Source organism: Pleuronectes platessa, chromosome 15 (genome assembly GCF_947347685.1).
Source record: "Pleuronectes platessa chromosome 15, fPlePla1.1, whole genome shotgun sequence".
NCBI classification, from domain to species: Eukaryota; Metazoa; Chordata; class Actinopteri; order Pleuronectiformes; family Pleuronectidae; genus Pleuronectes; species Pleuronectes platessa.
Window position 1 is genome coordinate 17,113,197 of NC_070640.1, and position 8,276 is coordinate 17,121,472.

The window sequence follows — 8,276 nt, forward strand, 5'->3', positions numbered from 1 at the left end:
TATTAGTTTTAAATTCATGATGGGATATCACAGTTTAAATGAAAAAGTAAATAGATCATCTAATTATTTAAACGATCAGTTCGTCGGCATTTAGCACAGTAAATCTGTGAGTCAAGTTTATGATGACTGACTAACCTAAATGCCTCAATAAACAGATGAATCCACGGGAATAAAAAATCCAATACCCTGAGATCAGAAATGGCAGCAGGGATGGAAAAATATACAGAGATGATAAAAAAAAAAAAAATAGGTCTTAATTCCGTCGTCAGTGTGCTGGAGGCTCACTCATAAGCTCAGCACAGGAACGGCACGGGCACCGTTCAGCTTTAACCTTGACATGGAAACTGTCTGGAGGCTCCTGTCCTGTATGAGGATTTGGGGCCGGTCGGGCAGGAATCTCCACTTCACAGACAAGCCGTGGCCGGGTCAGTCTATGAGAACATAAACATTAGCAGCTCTTGAAATCGATGATGAAACAGTGAGAGGTGAGAAGATGCCAAAGGAGAGAAGGCGTGATCCACACTCACTGTTTTAAAAGCCTCACTGCAGCATTTTTTCCGGCGGTGCTGTGCTCACACTGTAGCAGTGTAGGCTGTCGTCATTGTAAACTGTTCAAATAAAAATGTCGGGGCTTCTGAAGATAATGTTTTGATGTGAGGCTTATAATAGGGATAATATTTTCAGGGATAGGTTAAAACACAGCACTCCGGTTAGGTGCTATGGGGGTTAAGGAAATGCCTATATAAATTTAAATGATTATTTAAAAGGCAAAATCTGGTCAGAAGTTGGGAAATTTGAGCAATGTGAAATGTCGAAAAGTGTTGAAGTACCCACAACTCAGGTTGGGCAGAGGAGCATTGATTTTTACTTCCACCAAGGAGGTAATCCATGTTTTAGTTTGTCTGTCTGCTAGATGGCAGAATTACTCAAAAACTACTCGATGGATTACCAGGAAACTTGGTGGAAGGATGCGTTATGAGTCGGGAGAGAGGAACCCGTGCATCGCTCTCACTAAAGAGTAAAAGACAAGTTCTCGTGTGAGAGAGAGGAAATTGCATTGCATATCACTTGTGGTGACGCGCACAACTGCAGCTGAAACCGTCTCAAGATCGTAAGTTTCACCTGGCTGGCACCAGGCGGATGTTTATTGATACGTTGTTTCCTGCATCAAAAATACAAACGACACACATGAGCATCAGTTTTTTAAATGCACTAAAAACAACCTGAATAAGACCTTTAGCGCAGCCAAAGGGGCCAACTTCTGAACTCTAATCCAAAGTAATCCTTAATGGGGCTACACTTAAACTCGCTTACAGGCCCAGATGTCTTCTGCACACAAATAGCATTCCCGTCAGAGCAGTATCACTCTGATCTTGTACCTGCTCAAGAGTGCATGTTCAGGATGGTCTTTAAAAGCAAAAACAAAATTGATCTTTGAGTCTGTAACTGAGTATTTTTGAGGTGCACAAATGCACAAAAGTCTATTGAAGTCACAAATAGCAGTCGGACAAGAGGCAGGACGAAAGTACACGTTTGGCAATCAGCAGGGATGGCACCCTGATATCTCTGAGCGGGACAGCCAGACCTTGGTTTTGCCTTGATGCATATCCATGAACATCACAGACACACGAGCGGACGAGTCTGCCGCGCGCTGACACCCACCTTGAACAAGTTTGACTGCATGCCAAGAATGTGAACACACTTATCTGGGAGGACAGGATGACGTGCAGCAGTGGCTGTCCCCCCCTCTCACAGGTTAACATGGCCTTTCCCAGTTCTCCTTCAGACGGACAGAAACTCGATAATGTGATGCGTTTCTGTGACACATAATTCTGTTGTGTAAAGTCTCAACAAATAATTATTACGAGGAGAGTTTTCAACCATATTTCAGGCTAGGATTCGCCCATTGCTTCCTGCGTCGAGTTGGACACTTACCAGCCACTTTCCAAAAAGTGGCAATAACCGCTGTCTATTTCAGGCCAACCTTGGAGCCCATTGGCTACTGTCTAATGACTTATTAGCCTTTTGGGTAAGGCCGGGCAATTAACCCAACATTTTATCAAAACCGACATTTATAGCCTCTAACCGACCCAATTTTGCTCCTGTCGGTTAATTTGGTTAATATCTTCCCAAAAGGGTGAATTCACAAACTGTGTGGTTTCCGCTGTATCACCCTGCTGCATGTCCTCCCTCCTCACTCCCCCGCTGACCTGTACTCACATTACACATTCATAATAAACACCAACACTAATCAGAGTTTATTAGGACACGGAGGCTTCAGGACTTGAAGTTTATTTTGTGTTTGACGAATCACGTGATCAAACACAGGAGAGGAGTTCCTCCTGCAGATTAGGACACAGCGAGTTGTTTTAAATTCATTGTTGGAGAAAAAGAGACCAGTCCCCCCAGTAATGTCTTTACTTTTCTAGTAACCGTGTACTGGCCTCATTAAAATTCACTGGAATACAAAGCTTAATCATGATAAAAGCAAATTCAAATGTGGAGTTATTTTTTCTTCCTCGGTTTTATATATTACTCCTAGTTTCAGTGTAACAAACTTGATTTTACTTGATTTTTATTTTACCAATAAGGCACGCACACACGTACAAACACACACACACACGTACAAACACACACGTACACACACACACACATTAAAGTGAAACGAGTAGGCCCTGATTAGTCTTGTGTATGAGTAACGCTCAGGGTGTTTGAGAAGGAAGTTTGCCAGTTCTCAATAATGGATGAGGAAAGAAAGGCATACAAATTTGTTTAGAAGCTGTTGTTGGAGTTTTGAAGAAAGTGCATGAAAATAAATAGTTTGTACTGTTGGCAATACTGGCCACTATTTTACAGAATGACAGAAAAACTTTTCTTTTACAATCTCACCTGTATTGACTGTATCCACTGAAGCAGGAGTGAGAGTGTGAGTCTTTCCATTGTATTAAAACAGTGCCAACAGTTATTGGACAGGACAAGGGCACTCTCTTTATAATCATCAATACCTTTCAAAGGGCGTTTGCATTTATCAAGTGCCACACAGCTCACAAAGATATGTTTTAAATACTGTACAAAGATGCTATGAGCAGATTAATCCACAATGTGTAAGAATCAATCATTAATAAGTACAAATAGCTGAAATCGCAATTTTTTTTTATAATTTCCATGTAAACACCTATGTCAATTTGGATTATCCAGCTCGTCGAATCTTTTCAGACCAGCAGTGTCTGGCATCTGTTTAGTCTGACAGTGATGGTGTTTTTTCGAGTCGATAAGCATCTTGTCTGAAGACACGGGTGACAGAAATAGATCCACAGTTCCCCGAGCTTGTTTAAAAACTAGTTTGTCACTTATCTTACACATCTATTGTTAAGATTGAAGACAGGCTTGAATGATGTAACACAGCAGTGTCAGTGGTGTGATGATGAGTGTGGTGAGACTGATCTGTGCTCTGCTCACTGTGATGGAACACTGAGTCCTCGGCAGATGCCGGCAGGTGTGGGAGTCAGCGGCTGAATTCAGTTATCACTTCCAGTTATAAACGCCCTTTAGAAAGCCCAGGATTCTACATATTGTAGGCCTGCACGTTATGTTCTTATACCTGTGTTTCTCATTAAATATCTTGCCTGCCATATTCACAGTTTCATAATGAACCAAAAACACTTTAACGCCTTCTTATGATTATAAGGAGCTAAAAGAGATCTTTAAATAGGTGTGAGCAGTGCTATATGCCGTGTGGTTCATAATCCATGCTAAAGCAGATAATCAGACTTCATAGTTTCAATTTAAGCTGTGCAGTGCATCACCCTTCTTTCCCTCACGCTAGAACTCACTCTTTGGTCTGTGTACCTGTCACTTGGACTCGGTTTCAAGTGGGATTGACCTGTGTGCGTTTGTAACTAAATTAGATTAAATTGATTATGTATACATTATCCATATTATATGAAAACCAAGTAGTTAATATCACTGATGAAGTCTAGTTTGTCATAGTCATACCAAAGAATTTAAATTGTGTGAGGCTGCCCAGATTAGAAACCAGAGAAACCCTCATCAGTGTGTGGTTGTGCAGATTGCAGAAGCACTGGAGCTTATTGGCCCCACACTCCAGTCGGGGCTTGAAACAGAGTGGCATGAACGCAGCTTAACTGAATCCTGCTCAGCCCAGCTGCAGTCAGTCACACTTGTTGTAGTTGTGTTCATCACAGTCTCTGCCCAACCAGCAAACTCCACCAGAGTGATACGTTTCTGCACCAGCAGTCAAAGCTGCTTTGATCACCAGAATCACTCTCACCAGTGTGCCAGCCTGTGCAGCAGCAGCAGCAGCAGCAGCAGCAGCCCACACAGAGCACACACAATCACGCTCGTCACAGATACTCTGTCACACTCGCATGACGCAGCCGCGGTCCACGCAGCCGGCTGCACTCTCTGTCCGTCGCGATTGGCCAGAGCTGCAGCCAGGGTCGCGCTCGCCCTTGCTGCGTTCAGCATCGCTGTCGCCAGAGACGTGCTTACCTCAGCCACAATCCGTCATGCTCACTGGAGGGCCGCACAGCCTGAGCAGCTGGCGCGGTACGCTGCATGAGACCAAGCAGCCATAGTTGGAGTCACACTTGCCAGAGGCGCCCTCACAGCTGCCATCATTCACACTAAGTGGGATCTTACTGGCCCCACAAAGAGCCCCAGTAAACATCTCATCCACAAAGACTCACAGCAGGACCCAAAGCTGATCACAGGCGTGTTCAAAGTCACACTCACCTCATCCCAGTGGAAGGAAAGTGATTATTATCGAGGCCCGAGGAAAAGATATCTGAGGACAGTGGGGGATAATGGAAAAGCTATGAATTTATTTACGTGCATGTACTGACATTCCCAGATAAAAATTTGAATATATCTTCTGTCATCTGCGTGGTGTAATGAGAGGGTAATGAAATTTGATGTGCGTCTCTGGATTTGTGGGATCCACATTTGCAGTGTAAGGTCTTCTGCTCAGTACCTGCTCTTGAGATAAGATTAGATTTTTCCTGCAAGCTTAATGTATTTCAGGCAAGACCACCACCATCGCCTGTGGCCAGCACACTGACATATCTGGCTGAGTGTTGATAAGTTAAAATGTGAATTACCTGTTTGAAATTCAGTCGAATGATTTGTTTGATATACAGACATCTATAATAACATCTATGACACTGAAATACCCGCATCTTACGCTGATTCCCTATATTTCAATGAATTTCAATCAATTTTATTCCAACTTCCAAATAGATCACATTTTTGGCATGTATTAACACACTGAAAACATGCTGTGTTTTTCACCCTTACACTGTTTACATATTTACAGTGTTTCAGTCGAGTGTTTTTCACTTTCCATGGCATCTGTGACACATTCAGATTTTTGTTTTGCCAACATCTGTCTGGATCATGCTTGGAGCTAGCGCTTCACCACAGCCTGCAGATTCAAGATTTATACCCAGAAATAAAAAAAAGGCTGTTGCTGCCGTCATCATAAAAATTGACATCACATCCATTTGGTTGTAATACACATCCTTCAATCTTTACAGTATTGGCCTGAATGAAAAAAAACAAACAAGAAAACATATTCAACCCAATTTCTGGCTAAGTGCTAAAGACAATCCTATAGAGCTTCAAGGTGAACCGCAGCGTAGATGTTTGATTTATGGTTTAAATTATTCTGCAGGGCCAGTCTAGTGCATGTGCTGAACTCTGCTGCTCTATGTATGGTTATTACCAGAGAGTGGAACCTTGCATTCCAATTACACTTGGGCTATATAGCTGTCATTTATGTTAGTAATGACCAAAGCTTCTCCTGCCACTGAATTACCAGGCTGCCTGTGAATACTTTGAATGTTAGTGTGATCGATAGCTTCTGATCAAGCCACTTCAGGTTCTAAAGTTGGATGGATTCAGTGACGTTGTGTAAAGGTATAAGAATACATAAAGCCGGGTGTAACGTGTAAACAAACTGCGCTGTGCTTTTTCTAAATTGATTTTCTCATGTACGTACCAATCTTTATCAACATTTACCTTGAGCTACACACCAATATGTGAATGACCAATGACCCACAGCAATTTCCATCTGATTGTGTAGATTGTACTGTACAGTAGCTTAACTCTACAGATAGCCTTGGTTCTGCTGGAGTAGCCAGCAAGAGATAACGCTACACTTAGAAAAAAATGCAACCGATGCATTCCACCTTCACCCATTGGCCCTCTTGTCAAAGAATGAAATTGGTCGTGTTTATCACAGTCCTGCGAGGCCCACAGACAACAGCTTTTTTTCCAAACAGCTTTATTATAGATGGTAATTGGGCTGTGAAGAGGATTTCAACAAACCCTGAAACAACTTGCTAACCCAACCTTTTAGTTAAGAATTGATACCTTAACAATATCAATAAAATCCATGTAACTAGATACCTTGTGTACTGCACTGGTTGGCTGTCCACAATATGTTGAACTTGCTGAAAATTCTCAATGGAGTTTGGTTTGAGTGGAAAAAGTTAAGGGATGACTTCATGACAATTCACCCCGAAGGGATTTGAATGTCTGTACTAAATGTCATGGGAATCCATCTCATAGCTGCTCACTCAAAATTGCAAATGTCAACCCCATGGTGGCACTGTGGGAAATGTTAGGAGATCACTGAAATCATTGGGGTTTATCATCTGGGGCACATGAATGTCTATTTGGAGATATCACACTGGATAAGTAAAAACTATGACTTGCTCGGGCTCTGGAGCCAACCGTCACAGGCTTCATCTTTTGTCTGAGCTAAATTTAAAGGCAAACCGGGCCAATTTTTTATGGGACATTTCAGCCTGGACCAAAGTGGCAGAGTGACTCGACATTGCTCTCCATTAGTTCACGCTGCGAGCACGGATAAATTGCCGCACAATCAGGAGCGACAGCGAATGAATGCCGGCAGAGCAGCTGACATGTTCATGCACAGATCATCTTTGTTCCAATAGTGATACGAGGTGATGTGGGAAGAGTTTGATTGATGGCAATGACATGGAAGTCCCATCGGAGGATAAACAGCCCATCTCATGTTCTGGCAGCGGTGCGTCTTTACTCGGAAGAGACACCACAGGACCCGGCAGACATGATGAAGTCAGACGGCTGTTTGCACTGTGCGCCCTCTTTATGTTGCTTTCGCCGTTTCTCTGGTGACTTTGGAGGATTAGCAGCCAGTCTTGTGAATGGACTGCGGAATTGAAATATTTATGCTGTTACATTTTTCAGACTCACTCTATGACCTAGATATGGCTTTGATTTGAGACAGGGTGGACTAGGTTAAAGGATCCCCAATTAAATGGTGTTGGAGATATATTCAATTTTTGTCATTTGTGGCACAAATATTTTCTTTACAATTTCCATTTCTAAACGCTACTTTTTACCATTTTGGATCAACCAGGCAGTTTGATACCCTTCAGACTTAAAGCCGCTACTGAAGCACAACTATGGAGACCTCTTGTGCTTGAGATGTCTGAGTTTATCAGTATATCAAATAAACATTATAATAAACCATTACAAGATGGAGATCGCAGAGAAGATTGGGGATTCAGTCGGAAAAAGGTATTTAGTCATAATGAATGTATTTTCCTTCAATAGATGACTTTAATGGTTGATACTTAGTCTGAGTACATTATTTGTTGATAGCATTTTACTTCTTATTTTAGGATCTGGGTATTACGTTTCCAATCAGTAAGCTTATCTCATGACATTAATTTGTTTTCTGCTCTGACCCATCTGGTGAACACAGGAGGACACACAGAGCAGTGGGCAGCCATACACGGCGCCCCGGGGAGCAGGTGTTAGGGGAGTAAGGTGCCTTGCTCAGGGGCACTTAGACAGTGGGGTGGGGTAGGCACTTTGACAGTGGGGAACAGATCCAGGTGTTGTCCTTCCAGGTATGTTTTTTGTTGTCACTCCGTGGAGTCGAGCCAGAGACCACCGTCGGATTTTCTGCCACTAGTCCACCACCTCTCCAGACCTATACAGCTTTTTGTTTTTGTTTTTTACGAATAAGACTTTAGTCTGAATTTCCTATCAATCACAGTGGCTCTAACATCCACACTCAAACTCAAAAATGAGATATTTTACTTGGCCAGCAGACCCCCACTGGTCTAAAGCAGCCCACCAAGCAAAAACTGAACAATCGCACACTGGTGAGACCAAACGATTCTGAAAATGAATTAGGTGACCAGTCAGCAGGTTAATGAAGAAACAATTATTGCCACCGCAAACAAGTGGAACCTGCTGTT